Consider the following 26,607-nt stretch of genomic DNA (forward strand, 5'->3'; position numbering starts at 1 on the left):
GCCGTTCCGAGTTAATCTCATTGATTGGGAAAATTTTCCAATCAAATGGTATTTTTGTAAATAATTGATGCTTTTATTACGAAAATGCCATTAAATGTGGGTCAAAGTATAATGACATGTCATCAAATATGGGTCACTTGTACGGTCATTATTGTACTAGTCTTATATGCACGCGATGCGTGCGGGATTATAAAAACTTAAAATTGCATTACAACCCCTAAATGTAAAATTAGATTAAAAAAATGTTTACAAAGTTCATCAAGCGAGATGTCTCTGTCGAGTTCCATGGAAAAAAGCAATGGTGAATAGTCACCCGAATGCATCCACATGAGAAGAAGGATATTCTCCAATGAACATTGTTTTGTCATGCTGAGAGAAATGACATCTGCGGAGCATAAGAGAGACATTGAACCAATTAAATATGCTAGTATATTTTTCCCTATGTCCAAAACAACCAGATGTTTTGAGAAACGAAAATGTAACGTTATCAGGAATTCAACGCAAATAATGCAAGTACAATTTCCAAAATTTCACTTAAAAATCATACCTCGCAGCTCAAATAGCGTAATTAATGTTATCTTAGGCTATGTTTGGTTAGAAGTTCTTACAGAATCTTAACCAAGATATATTAGTCTAACCAGTATAAACATTTGTTATGATGAGTTCATGTTCAGTATAAAGCATTACCTTAAGAAGTAAGCAAAAATAACCTTAACTGGCAGTTCATTTATTGAAAAAAAATCAGACGGAATGAATAAATGATCTTGCAAGTAGAATAAGTTTCAAGATCCACTGACTGACATCATTATAATAATCACGCAAGGTGCAGCGATCAATCCATATATGCTTAGAATTAGGTTTGATTTGAATCCCATCTACATCATATCATGCCCCCTCCCACCTTTAACTCTAGATTGCATATTATCACACGCTGACATTCCTTTAGCCTTAGCCCTTTCCCAGTGAACTTAATTCTCTGCCCACGACCACCAATCATCTTATAAGATGACACATTCAAGTATGACCTCAATTCAATTGTACCTGAAATTTCGAAGACAGTCCAGAGTGGTTCCTTTATCCGACACGCTTCTCTTAGCGATCCATGTCCATCATCTAATTAAAGCAACACCCAGAAACTACAATTACTATCGTATCAACAATTTGTCACAACAATTCTCAACCTCATAGTAACAAAAATAATCCACATAAACACCTTAACACTCAAAATCCCTTATCAAACCTACAAAAAAGAGTAATTTAGTTTATTAAGAGCAAATATTAATGAATTTCACATTTGTAGAAAACTAAAATGACACTTGTAATTCAACCCTCAGAGATAGATTAATCTCTCCAGCCCTTAACATTCTTCCTACCTTTATAACCCCAGTAATTTGGTTCAACAATTTAATGTTAGATTGGATCAGTATTGACATTCATCATCACATCAGATAACCATTCACCAAACAAAGATAAACCAAGACTGATTGGCCAATAGAAGGAGTTACCTCAGCAATGCAGAGGTCTCTAAGAACAGCTGCAATGGCACACACTGCATAAGAATCGCAGTAGAATAAGCAGATAAAAATATAAAGCATCACAACAATTGCAATAGACCAAAATAGTGATTAATGAAGCTAGTTTTATTCAATTTCCATCTATGTTATTTCATCTATCATTACAAATAATTCACAGGCTATCATCTAAGCTGAAGACTAAATGTCAGACAATCATCGATAGTTGAATCATCTCAGACCTGACACGGTCCTCTTCTCAAACGGTTCTGAATCCATCTTGTTCGAAAATTCAGTCGCAAAGTTCTGAAGTTTGACGGTCCTGGCATGCTCGTCTTCCCAGATCCATTTTTGATCACGAAAGTTGAGAATATTCATCTTTTAGGAAAGTAGGACATCCTTCATCCTTGACTGATTGAGACCTAGAATGTCTAATTGCTGGTTGGTTCCTTACTTGTCTTATATGACTTAGCTTAAAATAGTTTGACATCGACCAATTAGTATCCCCAATAGTCAGTTGTGGTTTCAAGCTGAGTTTCTTTTGTTTATATCATATTTTAGCTAACATATCCCCAATAGTCAGTTGTGGTAATTTTGTGTCTATTAGAATAGTATTCAGTCTATTTTGTTTTAGCACTCACATTTTAACTAACCAGTTCTGACACAATTTCTTACTAATACAAAATCAACCTAATTCAACCCAAAATGTATAATTTTTCCATCCATCAGACACCGAAACAGAAATCGAAATTTCAACCAACTAATTGCAAATCGAAATTCAGGTCAATAAACTGTTTTACACACTAACACCAACAGCCAAATCTGTGAACGAAGAATGTTTGTACCTGCAGTTCATCATAAAGCCAACTCTGTGAACGAAGAATGAATACAGAAGAACGTTTGTACCTACATTACATCATACAGAAGAATATCAGTCTTATTGGGACTAAAGCATTTCAAAACTACATGGCTACATCATCTTACAGTCATAAACCCAATCTTTTCGACTACACACACTTACAATTACAACAACAGGAATGTACTCGTCACCAAACTCAAACCAAAACCACACTAATTATTGCAAAAATTCGCCCATTACGAATCATAAGGCAGTACACTATTAACCTTCTTCAATTAATCAAAGAAAAGATTGCAACAACAATGTAATGAAACAGCAAGTCACAGCATAAAATTATTGAATAAATTATGTAGCAAAAACGTAAAATAATGGAACCATGTGACTATAAAGGCATGTTCATAGAAACGGTGAAACCTTTCATGATTTCTTTCAAATACCAAGTGACCACCCATATTCTTTACATTCCCTAAAGATCTAGTTCTCTTTGAATCTATTAGTTTGACATGGATATGAATACTTTTGTTATTGACAACCTACAATGCAACATCGAGACAGTATATATAATTGCCTTTATCAGCCATGAACCACAAATATAGTAATACAATGATCATCACACAAATTTACCCACTGTAAAATTATTTTTTTTATCAAGAGATTAGGTAAGTATCTCATCAAACAAAAAAGATAACAGGCCACAACTAAAAGCTTCCCCAAACTTACTACGCTTGCCTACCTAAATAATTAGTAACCTTAAAACGAATCAGGAAACACCGTGTACCCCAACTGACATCAATATCACTCTCGCATTGAAACATGACATAAATGCAAAGTCAACCCTAAGTATCTCAGGTCATATCAAGTAAAGGTCCCTAAACATGACTAATTCAAGAGTAAATCAATTACAGCTGTGATAAAGCTACAAATTCTGTATGCCCTTTGATTTAAACAGGATAAATTATGGGTTACCTGCACTCATAGTTACTATATAAGAGTCGGAATTTGGGCAAAAACTGGGGAATTTACTATAAATAACTAAACAAAATTGTGAAAGAAAAAATAACAAACCCCACGAAAAACAAATAGAAGATCAAAGAAACAAATATTATTAACAAAAAAGTTAATCAAAATTGGGGAATAGAAATGGGAGATTATTGAAAATTACCAACAGGAGAGGTGAGATAAGTTGGAAGTGAGCGAGATAAGAAGAGATCCTTCTGCTTGCCATTTCAAATTATTTCCGAAATACTCGAGCTCGGTTGCTGCATCATTTCGCACCCAGTTATTTTGAGAGAAAACCAAATCAGGGAAAAATCAATTACGGAGTATAATTTAAATTTAGATGAATTATTAAAATTACCGACGGTACGAAGCTTGTGTTGAACGACCCATGACCTGACTGATTCCATGGTGGTCTTGTATTCTTCCGCCATTTTTAATATGACACATTCAAGTATGACCTCAGACAATCCAGAGTGGTTACTTTATCCGACACGCTTCTCTTAGCGATCCAGGTCCATCATCTAATTAAAGCAACAACCAGAAACTACAGTTAGTATCATATCAACAATTTGTCATAGAAATTCTCAACCTTAACGTAACAAAAATAATCCACATAAACCACCTTAAACACTCAAAATCCCTTATCAAAGCTAACAAAAAAGAGTAATTACCCAGAAATCTAAACACTTCACATGGATAGTCAATAGCTCATTTTAGTGTTAATAAAATCTAACAAATTCAAAGCAAATCAAGAATTTACTAATATCCATCAAATGTTATCCATCCAAAACTATACACCAATGGAAATACAAATATGGAAAATTGTGTTCAAGAATATTTAAAATAATCTTATTTTCAAATGATACTCAAAACTTTCTCCAATCAAGATAGAGTGTAAAATACTTAACTTGCTGCACCTTTCTCCTGTGTCCCGGCTTTGATTCTTCTCTTTTCCCCCATTTATATAAAAAAAATTATAATAATAACTGAACCTTCAAAAAATCAAAAGCTTCAGAAAAGAAATAGAAGAAAAGAAAATACCCCAGTTTGGAAGCTTTTTGCAGCTTTGGCGAAAGCTGTGAAGAACCAGGATCATCTGTACAACAAAAACAAAGTTAATAAAAATCACAGTAATTCGAGAATGAGAGAAAAAGATCATGGAATGATGAGAAACCTTCAGGTCGACAAAAAAACAGGGTTGAATTAATCTGAATCACCCTTTTTCTGAATTAATCAATCAGAAAATTGAAATCAAATTAAAAATTAAATTAAGAATGGAAGGGTAATAGAGGTAGGTGAAGTTTACAAATGAAATCAGGAAACCCTAAGTGCACTAGTTATTGAAGCGACGGGGCAATAACCCGACTCGGAAACCCTAGCTGAGTTGTCGTTAATTATGCCGCCGAACACAAAACCACCCCCAAAATCTAGACATCTTGTAATCGATCATTCAACCCTTTTCTAAATCCCTAATTTAGATTTCCCCTAAAAAATTAAAACCCTACTTTCGAAATATATTTAATCTCCAATTTCAGAATTTATTTCACCAAAACAATCCAGCGATTAAAAATTCTGCAAGAAGTTGAAAATTTTGCAAGAATTTGAATTGAATTGAAGTAAAACCCTAAAACCAGATTACGAATCAATCACTGAAATGGAAAGAGTGGAAAGGGAAGCTTGAAATTAAACCTGAAAGGATGAAATGGAAGGTGAGCCGGCATCGCCGCCGCCTCCAAGGAGCCATCACCCACCATCGATTTCTATCTCCTCCATTATCGACCTTCAATCCGTTCTTATCTATAATCGAATCTCCTTTCCTAAACCCTATTCGATTATTTTTTACGGAAGTTTCAATTTGAATCTCTCTCCTTCAATGAAATTTTTTCCTTAGAAACCCTAAAACCCATTTCCGTCGCGGCTGTTGAGGGAGACGCCGCCGTCGAGGCGATCGAGGATAGAGTTGATTGAATACCATCTTTGCGGGAGAAGTCTAACCCTAGAAATGCAGTGTTGTTTGGTGAGGGAAAGGTGAGGAGAGAGAAAAGTGGGAGGAGGAGAAAGGTTCAGCAAACGCATACATCGAAATAGGATGAGAGATATCTGAGGGCATTTTCGTCATTTAGTTTGGGGACACGAAAAGTTAATTTACAAAAAAACCCTCAGGAGTTGGCTTATATAATAGAGATTCTCGTAATACATCAACTGAAGGAAATAATGCCCTTGGTCCAAGTATGCATTCAATGTTAAGTCTAATAAATGCGGTTCAGTATTAATTAACAAGTTAATAATTCAGTGAGATCAAGTGAGCTGAATGCCTAGCTAGAGGCCGCTTCAGTTCAAGTGGAATTAATGATATTAATCCACAGCTTACTCTTGACTGAACCCGTAGGGTCACACAAATAGTACGTAAACGGATCAAGTATTTAATAGCATTAAATACTCCATCTATGGATATTCGGAATCGACGGATCTTGGTTTCAGTGGGAGCTGAGATCGTCACAGGCAAGAAATGAATACTACGGAAACGATGATATTGCCGGAAACGGAAATATGGATCGTATCGGAAATATAAATATTATCCAAGTCGTAGATGTTGCCGAAAACGGAAACATGGTACGTATCGGAAAATATTATCGGAAATGAAAATATTGCCGGAATCGGAAATATTGCCGGAAACGGAAATATTGTCAGAATCGGAAATATTATCGGAATCGGAAAATAATTCCGGAAACGAAAATATTAAATATTTGTTCGAAACGGAAATTAATTCCGGAATCGGAAATATTAAATATTGTTCGTATCGGAAATAAATTCCGGAATCGGGAATTTAATCGGAAGCGTATCGTACGAATTAGCATCGGACGAGGCTCGCTAGACGAAGGCCCAGCACGAAGCCAGGCCACCGCCCAACAAGCCACACGCATCACCAACACACGCCAAAGCCTCGACCAGGCCCATCGCAAGCCAGGCCCAGCCGAAGCCATGGGCGCGCGCGGACAGTAGCATGGGCCGAGCGCTGTGCGCTCAGCGTGGGCCGCAAGGCCTGCGCGGGTGTACGGTGCTCGTGCGATGCTCGTGTGCGAATCCTAAAGCTATCGGGATTCTATAAAAGATTAAATCCTAAACCTATTAGATAAAGTTTATTTAAATAGAGTCCTAGCAGGATTCTAATTAAATAAATTAGTATCCTAATAGGATTCCAATTCCTTTTCCATACCTCTATAAATAAGGGCCTAGGGTCATTATTTATACACAAGTTTTCAAGTATTCAAAGCTAGGATTTTTAAGCAGAAAAATCAGCCATAACTCTTGCCCATTTAGCCGAAAATAAGTAGTACCTTAAGGGCGATTCTAGTTGGTCAATCTTAAGGCGGATCCGGACGTGTTGTGGACTATCTACGGAGGGACGTGATATATGCGTTTTATATAGAGCTTTTACCCCTGTCCCTTAGTACTTTTTGATCTCAAATAAGCTCTTCGGAGCGATTTTAGTACTAATGTGCTCCTTGTAGTGTGTTTGTAGTTTCAGGTTCATCATTGTAGGAATTAGCATATTTTTGTGCATTTCCTACTCATTTGAATCAATACAAGAGATTATATACTTTCGAGAGCGCAAACATTGAGTTGGAAGAATTTTCATGCAAAGCGAATAGTGAAAGAAGTAGAAAACTGAATATCGTCCACTCTTTTGATCATAACTCGAGTTATACAACTCCAAATGAAGCGATTCAAATTGGGTTGGATTCTAGACTTCAAGAGCTTTCCAACGAGTGGTCATTCGCCTAATTCCGACTTATAGCGAAGGAGAAATGGTGTTTTTAAGATAGAGGATCGTGCAGTTTCAACACTCGCCCGATCGGGCGGGCTTCGCCCGATCCGGATCGGGCGGTCATTCTGGGCGCTGTTCTGGGCATTTTGCAACCGCCCGATCGGGCGGAATTTCGCCCGATCGGGCCGACTATCGAGCACATCTCCCGATCGGGCGAAGCGTCGCCCGATCGGGCCACGCCAACCTCCAGCGTATTTCGCGAGATTTTATTTCCGATTTTGGGCTCTATTTTGGGCAAACTATAAATACTAGCCCCTTATATTTTTAGTGACATCTTTTTTTCTAGTTTTCTAATTACTTAGTCTATTTTAGTTCTCTCTATTTTCTCCAAACACTTAGTTTTAATTTTAATCAAAGATTCAAGCTTTATTATTCCATTGTTCTTCAAGTCGGTATTATTTCCTACCTTAATTTATTTTGTTGCTTTAATCATGTTTTCCATTATGCTAATTGCTTTGTTATTTATTATCATGAGTGAGTAGTTTAATTTCTAGGGTTTAGGGGATCCTTGAATGCATGATTGGGATTATATGTGGGCTTGATTATTGATTGATTGATTATAATTTCTATAGCTTATTATTATTGCTCGTCAATTCTGTTCGGCCGGACTATTTTGATTTGAGTTTGATTAACCTTGGATTATGCGCCGAGAGGTATAAATCTAATGTTTTTGGTCTGTGGCTATTAGATAGGAATTATTTCTAGTACGTAGCGAGAGCCCGCTAGTTGTTCTATCCTAAGGAATTCATAAGATTCGAGAGATGCATGTTTTCCTAGTTATGATTGTTAATTGATTGTCATTGTTCGTTGTCCAATCCCGGTCTGCATTTATGGTGAACTGCTGCCCTAGATTCCATTAATATTGTTATTTTCCGATTTGATTATTTGCTTTAGTTTAATACACAACCCAATCCAAACTCTTGTTACCAGTAGTCTAGATTAATAATTTAATAGTAGAAAGAACGCCTGTTTCCCTGTGGATACGATCCCTGCTTCCCTTGCTATATTTTTAGTTGGTGAACGTTAGGTTTATCTTTGATAGGAGTACGATTTAGCCTGTCAAATTTTGGCGCCGTTGCCGGGGAAACGGTTTAATTTTCTGCTACTAATTTTATGATCTAGATTATTTTCTTTAGTCTCATAGAACTTCCTGTTCTTTAAGACCATGTATATATTTTATTTTCTTTAGTTTATTTTTTTATTATTATTTTTTTTAATTTTTTTAATTTTTTTTCCCCTTAAAAAAATGGATTATTATTCTTTCCCTCAATTCTTAAATGAGCCTTTTTGGGTGTATTTCGATAGGCTAAATGATTTTATTGGTTACCACAATTTTAATCTTTGGGATTCTTGTGGTTTTTCTTATGGTGGTTTAAATGAGTATACAAGGAATGTGATAGAAAGTAGATTTAATGGTGATTTTCGAGCCTTGTCTTTGGATGATATGTGGGATTACTATATGTGGTTTGCAAGGGATTTGTATGAGCGTGAAATGGCGATTCATGTTACATGTGCTAATCCAAATTATGAGCATAATCTACATGTTTCTACCCCCTCTCCCTTGAATGCTTGTTATAATGAGGTGCATTCTAATGTTTATGATAATCATGTATATTCTAACGACTTATCTAACCCTTGCATGGATATCAATGTTTTGCCTCATGATTCCACTGTTGCTTCTCCCGTGTATTATTGTGAACCCTTGCTCAATCCTGTTCAACCCGAATCAGAAAGCAGAGATAGCTTCTTAGAGGAATTAAGAAGATTAAACTCTGAGATTGAGATTCAGTGTATTAGATCTCAAGAGGCTACTAATGAGATTATTAAAGCTAGTAAGGCTACTCTTGAGAGATTTAGAAAAGTTCAAGAAATTATTGAAAATAATGATTCGAGTTGTGTTGGGGATGGGGGTCAACTGAGTGAACCCATAGGCAACCAAGAGTGGGAGGAGCTTATAACAGAGGCTGAGGATGAGTGGGAGGATGATGATTTGACTGTTGGATCAATGGATGAAGGATTTGTTGAAACTGAAAAGCCATATGTCATAGAGCAAGTCCATGAGGAAGTTGAAGTTGATAAAACCCTTGTTGTTGTGTCAACCCCTACCCCTCATATTCCAAGTCCAAGAAGGGTTATTCTTAGCCCCGTTTACACCGTCTCACTCCCCTTCTCTTTCCCCATAAAACCTTTACTTGAGGATCTTCCTCCTCCCCATGAAAATCAAAAGCCTAATGACCCAATAGAGTATGTTCCTCTTTGTGAATCTTTCGCAGGTACTTACAATACTTACAAAGAAGAGGTGGATGCTTTGCAGAGAGCTCTATATGGTGAAGAGCATATCCACCATGAATTCCAAAACACAGAGAGAGCTATTTCATTGATCATTGAGGTTGAAGAATCAATAGTCCGTAAAAACAACTTCCATAAGGAGAGTATGCCTACTTTCTCTTTCCCTTCCTTTTCTTATTCTTCTTTTATTGTTGTTTTTTCTTTTTGTTCTTCTTCCTTTAGGCATCCTACTCCTTACTGGCATAGATTTCATTCGGACTTTATGCAAATGTTGTTGTTGATTATCGTGCATGTCTTGTTGCACGAAAGTTGTGCGAGTGCGCATGACAAGCTTCTGCGCTCGTTCGTTGGTTATTTACTAACCAATCTCTTTGCGGGAGGCACGATTTGATGATGCTGAGACCCGAAAGGCCGAAAGCTCGGTGAACGGTGGGCACCGTATTCATGATCGGGGTCGTGGTCTGTCACTTCCCGCGCCACATAGCTCATCCAAGGCAATTGATTCGACACCAGATGGCACCATCTTTGGTGCCCCCATTCGATGAGTTGTCGTGGCTCTCATCCCCCTCCTTTCGTTGTCTGTACATAAACTAAGATTGTGAAATGGGGACATTGCATCAATCTAATAGGGGATGAGTATTTCACTATCCATTTATTGCTTTTCGTAGTGTATTTTTCGCTTTTGTTTGTGTGTTTTAGTATAATTTTTGAGCAAGTGTGTGTTTCATTGTAGTTTTTGGTGTTAGAGAGGTGAGAAGAGGGTATTTTACGGTTTGGACGTTTAATGTTGTGCAGGTCTAAGGCTCCAAGTTCGAAAAAGTTGAATTCAAGCTGAAACGGAGTAGTCTGCGTTTTGCCCGATCCGGATCGGGCGAGGAGCGCCCGATCGGGCACGTGTCGATTCAAGGAAAATGTTGGAAAATCGCCCGAACGGGCGACGGTTGCCCGATCCACACAAAAGGCGAGTGAAATGCCCGATCGGGCGAAATTCCGCCCGATCGGGCGGTTGATGATGACGTCGTAGAAAGGTCAAGGAAGGATTCTGGGCTGAGAAAAGTCAATAAAACAAGGCATTGCATTTCGCCCGATCCGGATCGGGCGAGGTGAGCCCGATCGGGCGCGCACAGATTCAACGAAAAGGTTCGAAATTCGCCCGATCGGGCGATCTGCTGCCCGATCGGGCGATCTGCTGCCCGATCGGGCGATTTGCGAATCAGCGACAAATAAGCCACGGTTTGCTCACTTTCCTCATGATACCCCTTGAGCCAATGAGGACATTGTCTGATTTAGCTTGGGGGGTGTTTCACTCACTTGTACATATTAGGTATGTTTTTCCTTTTATTTTTGCATTTACTTATTTTTGTGTGTTTATTTTGGTGTGTTTAATGTTTTCTAGAGTAGTTTATTGCTTTGGAAAAAAAAATACAAAAATACGTTCCGATGAATACAATATCATGCTTCCCTGTGCCCCTTTGATTGAAAATTGTTTTGATTCTTGGTATTTGATGATGGGCAATGTAGATGTGTTAGCCATGATTTGATATTCGATTGCTTTGATGCCTTAACATGAGTCAACCCCGACTAACTATTTGTGGACTTGGTGCTTGACTAGTTGATTTGGTTAGGATGTGTGATAGCTTCCTGGTGTGTCATTGATTTTGAGTATTGATTTGCAACTATTAGTAGTGTTTTATGACTCATATACATGCACATTGTGGAGGACGAAGGCATTTTTCTATTCAGGTAGCCTTCAGATGAAATTAGATACATTTGTCCCCTCCTTTTCTACCCATGTTGTTGCTTGTGCCCTTTTATTCGGTGACTAGCCATATTACAAGCCCATGAAAAACCCCAGTGGTTACTAGTCCCAAGCCTAGCTTGGGGGAGCTAATAGTAGTGAGGTGAGGGAGTTGTAATGTGCTCAAAATGAGCACAAAGTAGGTATTGAAAAAGGAGTTCGTCTTCTCATGTTTGTTGTTGAAAATGAGTTGAAAATGAAAAGAGATGAAAGAACAAAACAAATGTGAAGGTTTCTAAAAAGAAAGAAAAAAAGAGAGATTGAAAAGGAAAAGAAAGAGAAAAATCTATTACTCTCAGAAAAATTCAAAGCATTGTTACACTCAAGTATTGTAATTTCTTATCTTTATGAGTGATTGATTTTAATTGTGAAAGAAAGGCAAGAAAGTATAGTGTGGTTTGTTTGTTGTTTCATCATGTGTTGAGTGGGAGAGTTGTGGTCATCATTTGTGGTTGATCATGGTTTTGCTAGGATTTATGCTCCCCAAAGCCAAGGCTTTAAGCTCACATTTTACCCAAATTTACCGCACCCCTACCTAAGCCTATCATTACAAGCTTTGAAGACCTTCCGACCTTTGTGCATAGAGTCATATTAATGTGAAAGTAGTTGTTTATCAATGCAAGTTATGACATGACATATTCCGAGTCGACTATTAGATTGAGTGTATGTTTTTCTAGACACACGAGTGTTGTGAGTTTTGGGAGGGCATTGTACACTTATATGTTGGGAGTAGAGCGAACGGGTACATCTTTTATCCGCCACATAAATGAGTGACGAGTGTGTGAGCACTAGTCTTGAATTCCATTGTGCATTTGTGGTTCGCTTTGCGTGACGATTGTTAGGGAGGATTTGTGGTTGGTGGATTTGATTGGTTGACATTGATGCATGCTCGTTAGATTTTGCCTTGAATTATGTCTTTCGTTTTGAAATATGTTAGGGGTGAAGTTGATCTTGTATTCATCGATGATTTCCTTGCTTAGGGACAAGCAAGGATCTAGCTTGGGGGAGTTTGATATATGCGTTTTATATAGAGCTTTTACCCCTGTCCCTTAGTACTTTTTGATCTCAAATAAGCTCTTCGGAGCGATTTTAGTACTAATGTGCTCCTTGTAGTGTGTTTGTAGTTTCAGGTTCATCATTGTAGGAATTAGCATATTTTTGTGCATTTCCTACTCATTTGAATCAATACAAGAGATTATATACTTTCGAGAGCGCAAACATTGAGTTGGAAGAATTTTCATGCAAAGCGAATAGTGAAAGAAGTAGAAAACTGAATATCGTCCACTCTTTTGATCATAACTCGAGTTATACAACTCCAAATGAAGCGATTCAAATTGGGTTGGATTCTAGACTTCAAGAGCTTTCCAACGAGTGGTCATTCGCCTAATTCCGACTTATAGCGAAGGAGAAATGGTGTTTTTAAGATAGAGGATCGTGCAGTTTCAACACTCGCCCGATCGGGCGGGCTTCGCCCGATCCGGATCGGGCGGTCATTCTGGGCGCTGTTCTGGGCATTTTGCAACCGCCCGATCGGGCGGAATTTCGCCCGATCGGGCCGACTATCGAGCACATCTCCCGATCGGGCGAAGCGTCGCCCGATCGGGCCACGCCAACCTCCAGCGTATTTCGCGAGATTTTATTTCCGATTTTGGGCTCTATTTTGGGCAAACTATAAATACTAGCCCCTTATATTTTTAGTGACATCTTTTTTTCTAGTTTTCTAATTACTTAGTCTATTTTAGTTCTCTCTATTTTCTCCAAACACTTAGTTTTAATTTTAATCAAAGATTCAAGCTTTATTATTCCATTGTTCTTCAAGTCGGTATTATTTCCTACCTTAATTTATTTTGTTGCTTTAATCATGTTTTCCATTATGCTAATTGCTTTGTTATTTATTATCATGAGTGAGTAGTTTAATTTCTAGGGTTTAGGGGATCCTTGAATGCATGATTGGGATTATATGTGGGCTTGATTATTGATTGATTGATTATAATTTCTATAGCTTATTATTATTGCTCGTCAATTCTGTTCGGCCGGACTATTTTGATTTGAGTTTGATTAACCTTGGATTATGCGCCGAGAGGTATAAATCTAATGTTTTTGGTCTGTGGCTATTAGATAGGAATTATTTCTAGTACGTAGCGAGAGCCCGCTAGTTGTTCTATCCTAAGGAATTCATAAGATTCGAGAGATGCATGTTTTCCTAGTTATGATTGTTAATTGATTGTCATTGTTCGTTGTCCAATCCCGGTCTGCATTTATGGTGAACTGCTGCCCTAGATTCCATTAATATTGTTATTTTCCGATTTGATTATTTGCTTTAGTTTAATACACAACCCAATCCAAACTCTTGTTACCAGTAGTCTAGATTAATAATTTAATAGTAGAAAGAACGCCTGTTTCCCTGTGGATACGATCCCTGCTTCCCTTGCTATATTTTTAGTTGGTGAACGTTAGGTTTATCTTTGATAGGAGTACGATTTAGCCTGTCAGGACGACACTTGGAGTCCTAAAGACTTGTTCTTGTTCGGTTCGGGCGCAGCTAGGGAAGGCACGCAACAAAGAGTATGCATCTAAACTATGCTAAATGATTATGTGTAAATAATATGTTTTCCTGGCTTTATGGTTTTTCCGCATGATTTATGAATTGTCATATGTATCATAACCTAACAGTGGTATCAGAGCCTCTTATTATTTTCATAATCTAAATTGCATGAACATGGTTAAATATTACAAATTTGCAAGAATTAAAAGGGGTGATTAATTTTCGTAATTGTTAATTAATTGCAAATTGCGTTTATTTAATTATACGTACGCAGTTTTTCGGCAGTTTCTTCGTTACTCATCCAAATTGAGTGATTTTTGTGTCAATTCCGCATGTAAAAGGCATTCCGAACCCAGAATTCTCAAATTCGAAGCCTAACTATGAATTTTCGGAGGTTTTAGTTTTTCGAATGCAAAATTTCGTAAATTTAAGATGTTAAATTAAATATTTGCGATTCTTGTTGATAAATCTTGAATTTTTGATTGACCTACTGTATATGTTTAACAAGTTTGAATGCCTAGCCTTGTTAATTATGCAATCTAATTTGTAATTATGATTAATTTGTTGAAAATTGGAATAATTTAGAATTAATTTGATTTTCAGAATTAGTTATAATTTAATTAGATACCTATGATTAAAAACCACCATAAAAATTGTAAATTTATGTTAAATTTTAAATTTTTATGACCTAGACTTGAATCCATGTTAATCAGAAATCAATTGAATAATTTTCGATTTTTCGCCCTAAAATTATGAAATTAATATTATTTATTAATTTGTCATTAATTTTGAATATAAATTTTAAATTTTTATGCGATTCGCTCATATAACTTGCACGCACAAAGCAATGGACGCTACGTGTTACCCTTAAGGGGTGTTGTATAGTGCGGGCGTGTGACGACGAGCAAGGGAGCTCGTCGCCCATGCGGTACGAATGCAATGAGCAAGGCCATGGTGCACGAGCACAAGGCAGCAGCCCTGCCTTGTGTCGTGGGCTGTGTGCAATGGGCGAATGGGCGAGGGCGAGAGCAAGGCACGAGCAATCGCGTGTGGGCAGCAAGCGAGCTGCGCCACAGCGCGCACTGCCTCGTGCAAGCGTGCCGAGCCTCGCGCGCAGCGAGCGTAAGCTCGCGTACCACGAGTGCTGCGCCAAGCATCGATCGCTCGCGCGCAGCGAGCGCTGTTGTGCGTACGACGAGCGATGCGCCCAGCGATGGCGTGCGAGCGCTATTGTGCGTACGACGAGCGCTGCTCCCAGCAATGGCGTGCGAGCGCTATTGTGCGTGCGACGAGCGCTGCGCCCAGCGATGGCGTGCGAGTGCTTGTTGTGCGTGCGACGAGCGCTGCGCCCAGCGATGGCGTGCGGGTGCGTGTTGCGACGTGCGACGAGCGCTGCGCCCAGCGATGGGCTGCGGCAGCATGCTCGTGCGTCGAGCGCTGGCGCGCGCAGCGAGCACCATGCGTGATGCCTTGCGATGGTGAGCAGCAGCGATGCGAGGCAGCGTATGGGCTGCGCGCACATGGCCAGCGATGGCTGTGTGCGTATGGCCCATGGGCGTGCGATGCGTGGGGTTGTTGCGTTACGATTAGATCGTTTTGAAATTTTAATTTGAAATTTTCAGTTTACGTAATTTAAATTAATTTTAAAATTAATAATTTAAATTATTTTCTTGGATTTTAATTTTGAATATTGTAATGATAATAAATTTTATTTATTCTAATTATTTTACTAAAATTAAAATCATGAATTAATTTAAATACGACTGAAATTAAATTAAACTTTTGGATTCAATTATAAATTTATATGAACTTTAAATTTTAATTAAATTTGTATGTTTCCGGTTAGACTAGAAATACATTTTTATGTTTAAAATTAGTAAAGCATATGAATTTATTGGTTTAAGTGGGAGCCCCTTTTAGTCATAAACTCTTGATTAGGTCTACAAAACCGCAAATTTTTGGCTATACCCGGGTACAGCCAAAGCTGGTTGTACCCCCATCCAAAACGATGTCGTTTTGTGTTGTTTAAAATGAACATTAATATACTAGTACAAAAATGAACATTTACTATTTCAGAAATGAACATTTATTTATTTATTTGGAATGAACATTGACTATTTTGGAAATGAACATTTATTTATTTATTTGGAAATAAACTACAAAAATGAACATTTACTATTTCGAAAAAGAACATTTATTTAGTTATTTGGAATGAACATTTACTATTTTGGAAATGAACATTTATTTATTTATTTGGAAATAAACAATATAGGCGCTTGTAAAAACATAAAAGACCAATGAAGTGAATAATTTCATTATGAACATTAACCATATATTTATTGTGAACAAACAAATAAACAAGAAAGAACAAATAATTCAACAAAAAAGAACAAACAATATAAAAAAGAACATAAAATTCCAGAAAAAAGAACAACCAATACAACAATTATGAACAATTTTATGATGAATTTTAAAGCCAACATGAAAAAACAAACAATACAACAAGAAAGAACAAATACTGGTACAAAAATGAACATTTACTATTTCGGAAATGAACATTTATTTATTTATTTGGAATGAACATTTACTATTTTGGAAATGAACATTTATTTATTTATTTGGAAATAAACTACAAAAATGAACATTTACTATTTCGTAAAAGAACATTTATTTAGTTATTTGGAATGAACATTTACTATTTTGGAAATGAACATTTATTTATTTATTTGGAAATAAACAATATAGGCGCTTGTAAAAACATAAAAGACCAATGAAGTGAACAATTTCATTATGAACATTAACCATATATTTATTGTGAACAAACAAATAAACAGGAAAGAACAAATAATTCAACAAAAAAGAACAAACAATATAAAAAAGAACATAAAATTCCAGAAAAAAGAACAACCAATACAACAATTATGAACAATTTTATGATGAATTTTAAAGCCAACATGAAAAAACAAACAATACAACAAGAAAGAACAAATACTGGTACAAAAATGAACATTTACTATTTCGGAAATGAACATTTATTTATTTATTTGGAATGAACATTTACTATTTTGGAAATGAACATTTATTTATTTATTTGGAAATAAACTACAAAAATGAACATTTACTATTTCGGAAATGAACATTTATTTATTTATTCGGAATGAACATTTACTATTTTGGAAATGAACATTTATTTATTTATTGGGAAATAAACAATATAGGCGCTTGTAAAAACATAAAAGACCAATGAAGTGAACAATTTCATTATGAATTTTAAAGCCAACATGAAAGAACAAACAATACAACAAGAAAGAACAAACAATAAAGCAGATGATTATTATGAACAAAAAAATAAACAAAAAATAACAAAGAATTCAACAAAAAATAACAAACAATATAAAAAAGAACATAAAATTTCAGAAAAAAGAACAAACAATACAACAATTATGAACAATTTTATGATGAATTTTAAAGCCAACATGAAAGAACAAACAATACAACAATAAGTTTGATGAATGAATTTAAAAAACAACAAGAAAGAACAAACAGTACAACAAGAAAGAACAAACAATACAAAAAGAAATAATAAAAGATTAATGAAGAGTTTAATTATGAACATTAACCATATGATTATTATAAACAAACAAATAGACAAGAAAGAACAAGCAATATTAAAAAAAACATAAAGTTCTAGAAGAAAGAACAAAAAATACAACAATTATGAAAATTTGATGATGAATTTAAAAAACAACATGAAAGAACAAACAGTACAACAAAAATGAACAAACAGTACAACAAGAAAGAACAAACGGTACAATAAGAATGAACAAACAGTACAATAAAAAAGAACAAACAGTCGACAAGAATGAACAAACAATATGAGCGCGTCATTTTTGGGGGTACAGCCAGAGTTGGCTGTACCCGGGTATAGCAGTTAGCAATTGCTACAAAACCTTAAGGTTAAAACAACTTGATTAGAATTAATAAGGACTGAATAATTTGTAGATTATTGGTGCCCTTGATTAATTGATGCAAATGTTTATGTGATGCATAATGTGTTTTACTAACCAGCTATGTGGGCCATTCATGATAATGAATGGGTGAATGGTATATATTGTATATGTACTGTTTTGCAGGTTATGAAGTGACTAGTATGGCCCAAATAGGATAGAAAATATGGTCTGCGTACCATTAATTTGAATGTAATTGGTCTATAGTACCAAAGTTATTTTTCAATTCAAATATGGTCTGCGTACCATCAAATAGTTGTAATTAGTTATAGCTTATCCTATTTGAAGAAAATGGTGCCTCCCACGGAGATTTTCAAGACGGACTTTGAAGTCAAAGCTTCAAGATGAAGTCGGGCCATACTAGATCACATTTATCTTATGCATGCTTTGAGTTATTTATTGCTTTAAATATGTCTTAATTATGCATGAGATTATGGCTTGATTATGTTGCATGATTAAGGATTTTAGTTCACTTAAAATCTAACCAACATAGTAAGAGCCTTAAGTTCCAAACTTAAAAATTGAGTTATAAGGTGCCATGCCAAAATATACACTTGCTTGGATATCCTTTACATCAATCTAGTAATAGTTTTCGCTCAGCAAGGTGTTACTTATTGGTCCTAAAGGGGCAAGGTACACAAATAATTGTGAGTACATGTTAGTTTTGGTGAAACTCAACGATATAAGTAAGGAGTCCTTTTATGTCGTGGCAAAATCGATAGGTTTACCTAATAAGTTCTTAGACGTACCTATCAACCAAGAATAGTTCCTAGACTATTAGCAAAAGGCTTTTGCTTACCTAAGATGTTTTAGGATTAAGTCGACAAACTGTGCTTAGTTCTTCAATGATTTTAGGATCTTGGAATCATTTTATTCACACCTGCCGGAACACATAACTTGAATAAAATGCTTAATGAACATTGAATTATGCATGTATGCTAGAATTTAAGTTTATTAAGAGAAACTGTGAATGGTTATTTATTTGTTTATTCTTTTCAATTGTAGTTTTAAATATGGCAAACAACAATTCATTCAACATTCGATCAATTCTCGAAAAGGAGAAGTTGAACGGGGAAAACTTCCCTGACTGGCAAAGGAACTTGCAAATAGTTCTTATGCAGGAAGGAAAGGAGTATGTCCTAGAAGAGGCGATGCCCGAAGCCACAGGCGACAGGGTCACTCAGACAGCCCTCAATCGTTGGATTGATGCCAACAAGGATGTGAAATGTCTAATGCTCGCCACCATGAGCGCAGATCTGCAGAAAACGTTCATCAACTCAGATGCTTTCACAATCATCAGTGAGTTGAAGAACATGTTCCAAGATCTGGCTCGAGTCGAAAGATTCGAGACTCATAGGCAAATTCTTGAGACCAAGCTTAAGAAAGGCGAGCCCGTAAGTCCACATGTTCTCAAAATGATTGGACTCATTGAGAATATGAGTCGGCTGGATCAGCAATTTTCTCAGGAAATGGCTATAGACACCATCCTCCATTCTCTTCATAGTGGGTATGATCAGTTCAAACTGAACTACAGTATGAATAGTCTGGACAAAACGCTCACTGAGCTTCACGGTATGCTGAAGACCGCTGAAAAGACGCTCAAAAGTGATAAGCAGGATGTGCTTATGGTGCGTGGGGGCAAGTTCATGAAATCTGGAAAGAAGAGGAATGCTAAGAAAGGTGGCAACAAGGCCAGCCCAACTAAGAAAACTGGCGCCAAATCTGTAAAGAGGAAGGTCAGTCAACCCACTTCTGAATCCGAATGCTTCTACTGCAAGAAGAAGGGGCATTGGAAGAGAGATTGCTTGAAGCTAAAGGAAGATCAGAAGAACGGAACAGTCGTTCCATCTTCAGGTATTTTCGTTATAGACTGTATACTTGCTAATTCAACTTCTTGGGTATTAGATACAGGTTGTGGCTCACACTTATGTTCCAATCCACAGGGACTAAGAAGAAGTAGAAAGTTAAGCAAGGGTGAAGTCGACCTACGAGTGAGAAATGGAGCACGGATTGCTGCATTAGCTGTAGGAACTTATTATTTGTCGTTGCCCTCCGGGCTAGTTTTGGAACTGGAAGAATGTTTCCATGTTCCAAGTCTTACTAAAAACATCATTTCAGTTTCTTGCTTAGATGCTAAGGGATTTTCCTTTTTAATAAAAGACAATAGTTGTTCGTTTTATTTTAAAGAGATGTTTTATGGATCTGCTAGATTAGTCAATGGACTTTATTTATTAGATCATGACAAACAAGTTTATAACATAAATACCAAAAAGGCCAAAAAGGATGATTCAGATCTCACCTATCTGTGGCATTGTCGATTAGGCCATATTAACTTGAAACGCATGGAAAGACTTCAAAAGGAAGGAATTCTAGAACCATTTGACTTAGAGGATTATGGTAAGTGCGAATCATGTTTACTTGGCAAAATGACAAAGCAACCTTTCTCTAAAGTTGGAGAAAGAGCAACTGAACTATTGGGTTTAATCCATACAGATGTATGTGGACCAATGAGTACAAATGCTAGAGGTGGTTTCAGCTACTTTATCACTTTCACTGATGACTTCAGTAGATATGGTTATGTCTACCTAATGAAGCATAAGTCTGAATCCTTTGATAAATTCAAGGAATTTCAGAGTAAAGTAGAGAATCAATTATGCAAGAAGATTAAGGCACTGCGGTCTGATAGAGGCGGTGAATATCTGAGCTATGAATTTGATGACCATCTGAAAGAATGTGGAATTCTATCAGAATTGACCCCTCCTGGAACACCACAATGGAACGGTGTGTCGGAACGGAGGAACAGAACCTTGCTAGACATGGTTAGGTCAATGATGGGTCAGGCCGAACTTCCAATAGAATTTTGGGGACATGCACTAAATACAGCTGCACTCACTATAAATAGAGCTCCGTCTAAAGCTGTCGAAAAGACTCCATATGAGTTATGGTTTGGAAAGCCTCCAAAAGTGTCTTTTCTTAAGATTTGGGGATGTGAAGTATACGTCAAACGATTAATTTCAGACAAACTTCATCCAAAATCTGACAAATGTATCCTTGTGGGCTATACAAAGGAAACAAAGGGGTATTAATTCTACAATACATCTGAGAACAAGGTATTTGTTGCTCGAGATGGTGTCTTTTTGGAGAAAGATCACATTTCCAAAATGACAAGTGGGAGAAAAGTAGACCTCGAAGAAATTCGAGTCGAACAACAAACTCTAGAGAATGCTCAAGATGACATTCAAGATGAAACTCAGAGATCTTTAGAAGAATCTGGTGAGGATCATGGTCAATCTAGAGATGTAACCCCGCGTAGATCGCAGAGATATAGATCTCAACCGGAAAGGTACTTAGGTATTTTGACAAACGAGAGCTATGACGTTCTATTACTTGAAAGTGATGAACCTACGACTTACAGTCAAGCTATGACGAGCCCTAGCTCCAAGCAATGGCAAGAAGCCATGCAATCTGAATTAGACTCCATGTCTGAAAACCAAGTATGGGATTTGGTCGATTTGCCAGATGGCTACCAAGCCATTGGAAGCAAATGGGTTTTCAAACTAGAAAAGGACAAGGATGGGAAACTTGAAGTTTTCAAAGCTAGATTGGTTGCAAAAGGTTACAGGCAAGTCCACGGTGTGGATTACGATGAAACCTTTTCACCAGTTGCAATGCTAAAGTCTATTCGGATAATGTTAGCAATCGCTGCATATTACGATTACGGAATATGGCAGATGGATGTCAAAACTGCTTTCTTAAACGGCGCTTTAACAGAAACTGTGTTTATGACACTACCTGAAGGTTTTGAGGATCCAAAGAATGCTAAAAAGGTATGCAAGCTAAAGAAGTCAATCTACGGATTGAAGCAGGCATCCAGGAGCTGGAATATACGTTTTGATGAAGTAGTCAGTGACTTTGGTTTCATCAAGAACGCAGACGAATCTTGTGTATACAAGAAGGTCAGTGGGAGCAAAATTGCTTTCCTAGTATTATATGTCGACGACATATTACTTATCGGAAATGACATTCCTATGTTAAACTCTGTCAAGATTTGGCTTGGGAAATGTTTTTCGATGAAAGATCTAGGAGAAGCACAGTACATATTGGGCATCAAGATTTACAGAGATAGATCTAAAAGGATGATTGGAATTAGTCAAAACACTTATATCAATAAGGTGCTTAATAGGTTCAAGATGGCGGACTCCAAGCGAGGCTACCTACCCATGTCTCATGGAATGACTCTAAGCAAGACTCAGTGCCCAAAAACACTTGATGAGCGTAGACGAATGAATGGGATTCCATATGCGTCATTGATTGGTTCAATAATGTATGCTATGATATGTACACGCCCGGATGTTGCGTACGCACTCAGTGCTACGAGCAGATACCAGTCAGACCCAGGAGAGGCACATTGGACTGCTGCCAAGAATATTCCGAAGTACCTGAAAAGGCACAAAGATGACTTCCTGGTCTATGGTGGAGATGATGAATTAATTGTTAAAGGCTATACGGACGCAAGTTTCCAAACCGACAAAGATGATTTCAGATCACAGTCTGGGTTTGTCTTCTGCCTCAACGGGGGTGTAGTAAGCTGGAAAAGTGCTAAGCAAAGCACCATTGCGGATTCTACAACTGAAGCGGAGTACATTGCTGCACATGAAGCAGCAAAGGAAGCTATATGGCTAAGGAAGTTCATAGGTGAACTTGGTGTAGTCCCCTCCATTAAAGGACCAATAACCCTGTATTGTGATAATAACGGAGCTATTGCACAGGCAAAGGAGCCTAGACACCACCAGAGAGTCAAGCATGTACTTCGTAGATTTCACCTTCTACGAGAGTTCGTTGAAAGGAAAAAAGTCGAGATAAACAAAATTGGAACTGATAACAACATATCAGATCCATTGACTAAACCTCTGCCGCAGGCGAAGCACAACTCGCACACTGCAGCTATGGGAATCAAGCATATTGGAGAATGGCTTTGACGTCCCTGTTTAGTGTTTTAAAGTTTTAGAGTTTAAATCTTTGTAAAACATTATTGGTTAATCATTCACAACAAATGAAAAGAAGTCATTTTTCCATTTAATTTGTGGTTTATTAAATGATGAGTCCCTTCAATTTGACAATATATTCAAGATAGACTGTCAGGACCAGTCCTGTGACTAAGAAATGTCTATCAAGTGAACTTGAATGTCAAAGGTTGAAAATGGTCCCTAGTCGGAGTTTTCTATAAAATTGGACGCATAGAAAACGTTAGACGATTAGAATGCAAGATGACTAGTAGTTCTGTTTCTTGAACTATGTGGACATGGCAATGTCATAATCATTTGCATAGATACTTACTTTGGGAAGACTAGTATCGGACAAGACCTATGAAACTTTACTGTAAGAGATGAAAATCTGTCATAAGTAAATTTCATTAAAATTATTAGACACTAAATCCTCAATACCTGAGTGATTTGAGATTACTTGTTTGAGAACTGGTTACTTTGACGTTGACCAACCGTCGCACCGTAAAAGGAGGCTATAAAGGCAACGCTTAGGTAATTTTAAGGGCGATTCTAGTTGGTCAATCTTAAGGCGGATCTGGACGTGCTGTGGACTATCTACGGAGGGACGACACTTGGAGTCCCAAAGACTTGTTCTTGTTCGGTTGGGCGCAGCTAGGGAGGGCACGCTACAAAGTGTATGCATCTAAATTATGCTAACTGATTATGTGTAAATAATATGTTTCCTGGCATTATGGTTTTTTCGCATGATTTATGTTTTTCATATGTATCATAACCTAACAGTTCTGGGTCAACTGCATTTGGTTCCAGCGGTAGACGTAGTACAGGTCCATACTGGATTGTACGACCTGAAAGTAAACCAAGAAATGGGTAAATAATGAAATATACGGCTGGGCAGATCATTGAAATAACCGAGATAACGTACCTTATACAGATCATTGAAATGTTGAGCAGCAGGAGCCTCAATCTCACCCTTTGGCCGGTCAGCAGGAGGCATCAAGTCCCAAAAAGCACGGTAGCCTAAATCACCACCATCCTTGGCTGAATGAGTAGCCACTGACTCCCCGCAAAACAAGTCGATGTTGGGATAAAATTGGTCAGTGGGTTCGCCTCCAGGCAGCCCAAACCACGATGATAATTCAACTGCCGGTATGCAAAGGGAGATGATAATTCAGCCGAGAACTTCCAGACTTGTTCTCACTATGACTCACAGGAGGCATACTGGAGTTGGCCCCCATCATGGCGGTTGATGCAGCCTGATTTTGGATGACAAGCCCAGAACCGCCGCCATCACCATCTGTGTCCAAAATCTCAATGGACGGTTGAGGAGAGTGGTGCACCACAATGGCAGAGTCCCCGGTCTTCTTAAAGGTGTTGTCTACGGGAAGCTCAAGAATGTCGCCGGTTGTAGAGATATTCTCCGCACCAACAGCTTTAGTCTTCTTAGTTGGATCAGTCCGACTACTTGTAAGAGAAGACCTCTTCCGGCGGCTACCACCTCGGCCGGTTGGATTAGATTGCATATCTGATTGAAGAGGAGGTTTAGACACGGCGACAGAGGATGATTTGGATTTAGAGCTGGTACTCACACGGTTCTTAGCAACGGTTACAGCAGAACGCCGCCGGGAAGCTCGTGTGGAAAAATGTAGATATTGTGTCTTATCGGCCTTTGGGCTGAGGAGGCTGCGTACACAAGGGTCTCCACTTGTTGTCAAAACCCATAATATCTTTGTCCAAAGTGTGAAGACCTGCAAAAAAATAGAGTAACAATTAATGCCGACAGAATACATATACAATAGATTAGACCCATGTAGCGAAAACGTAAACGGCCCAATTAACTGAAGGCATGTTTACCAAAGCAATGAGTACTGCATAGGCCGACATCCAAAATATAATATGCATTAGGGAGCCAGTTTAGGTTTACAGCCTGCTTTTTGCTGAGACCAACATCCAAAAGATCATACTCTAAATAATTGAACGCCTTTCTCTCACGGCGGCCCAAACCACGTTGATTATACTGCTCCATTCGAGGTCTAGGTTTGCCAAAAGTCCGATGAAGAGAGAAGTCGTCAGGAACCTGAAAAAAATAAAAACGATCCTGCCGGAAACGGAAATGACCGATCTCGGTTCCAGTGGGAGTTGAAATCGTCAAAAGGAAAAATATAGAATGCTCCGGAAATGATGATATTGCCGGAAACGGAAATATGGATCATGTCGGAAATATAAATATTATCCAAGTCGTAGATGTTGCCGGAAACGGAAACATGGTTCGTGTTCCGGGGTTGAAACGATGGTAGGAGCGTCCTTGATATCTTGAGTTCCGGTCACGTACGATGCCTGCAAGATGAACTTCAGGACAAGGAGGGGTCCCCAAGGCGGAGCCTCCAACGCTCAAGTCAGTACAATTGATGTATAAAATGAGAGTGTTTAGGGGAGAGAGGTTGTAGGGTGGCTTCTCTAGAGTTAGAGAATGGCCCTTTTACCTTGCCCTTTGAGGGGTATATATAGTGCCTTGTTGGGCCTTTGAGGCCTTGTAAGTGATATTGGGCTTGAGTAAGTTTTATTGGCTTTTGGGTTAAAATGGTGAGCCCATTTTAACACCCCAACAAATGCCCCCCAAACCCAATTCTATTTGAAAAATGGGTTGGGTTTTGATTTTGATCACGGAATTTTACCTTCAGCTCGGTTTTTACCTTTGGATCGGTTTTTAACCTCGGCTTGGTTTTTACCTTCGGCTCGGTTTTTACCTTTGGCTCGGTTTTTACCCTCGGCTCGATTTTTAACCTCGGCTCGGTTTTTTACCTTCGGCCCGGTTTTCTATCTTCGACTCGGTTTTTAACCTCGGCTCGGTTTTTTACCTTCGGCCCGGTTTTTAACCTTCAGCCCGGTTTTTTACCTTCGGCTCGTTTTTTTTTTTTTTTTTTTTTTAACCTCGTTCTTCAAATCCGGAGATCTGTTCAAGAACGTGCTTTTAACCTCGGCCGGGATTGTAACATCAGTTCGAGTTGTAATCTCGGATGGGATTGTAACATCGGTTCGAGTTGTAATCTCGGATGGGTTTTTAACCTCGGCCCGGATTGTAACATCGGTTCGAGTTGTAATCTCGGATGGGATTTTAACCTCGGCCCGGATTGTAACATCGGTTCGAGTTGTAATCTCGGATGGGATTGTAACATCGGTTCGAGTTGTAATCTCGTATGGGTTTTTAACCTCGGCCCGGATTGTAACATCGGTTCGAGTAGTAATCTCGGATGGGATTGTAACATCGGTTCGAATTGTAATATTTGATGGGTTTTTAACCTCGGCCCGGATTGTAACATCGGTTCGAGTTGTAGTCTCGGTTGGGATTGTAACATCGGCTCGGATTGTAACATCGGCTCGAATTTTAATCTCGGAGCGGCTTTTAACCTCGGCTCGAATTGTAACATCGGCTCGAGTTGTAATCTCAGAGAGGTTTTTAACCTCGGCTCGGATTGTAACATCGGCTCGAATTTTAATCTCGGAGCGGTTTTTAACCTCGGCTCGGATTGTAACATCGGCTCGAATTTTAATCTCGAAGCGGTTTTTAGTGTATTTATGTTTGTCAAACACGAATTTGTAATTCGTTTTGAACATGATGAACAATTTGAGGTGTATGCTCTTGCAAAATGACTTATTGTTAGACAGTGTCTGTCAAATTAAGTTTCCAAGAATATTAGCATTTCACCAAATTTATCAAGTCAAGTAAATTATATATGCTGACAAAATATGAAGTACAAAATTTAAAT

At 37.9% G+C, this 26,607-nt stretch overlaps 1 pseudogene; it reads right to left on the reverse strand.

The window, feature by feature from the left end:
- Positions 1 to 258: 258 nt before the first annotated feature.
- Positions 259 to 3,776, reverse strand: LOC110796575 (putative pectate lyase 21; annotated as a pseudogene).
- Between the last annotated feature and the right edge of the window lie 22,831 nt (positions 3,777 to 26,607).

Source organism: Spinacia oleracea, chromosome 6, assembly GCF_020520425.1.
Source record: "Spinacia oleracea cultivar Varoflay chromosome 6, BTI_SOV_V1, whole genome shotgun sequence".
NCBI lineage: Eukaryota > Viridiplantae > Streptophyta > Magnoliopsida > Caryophyllales > Amaranthaceae > Spinacia > Spinacia oleracea.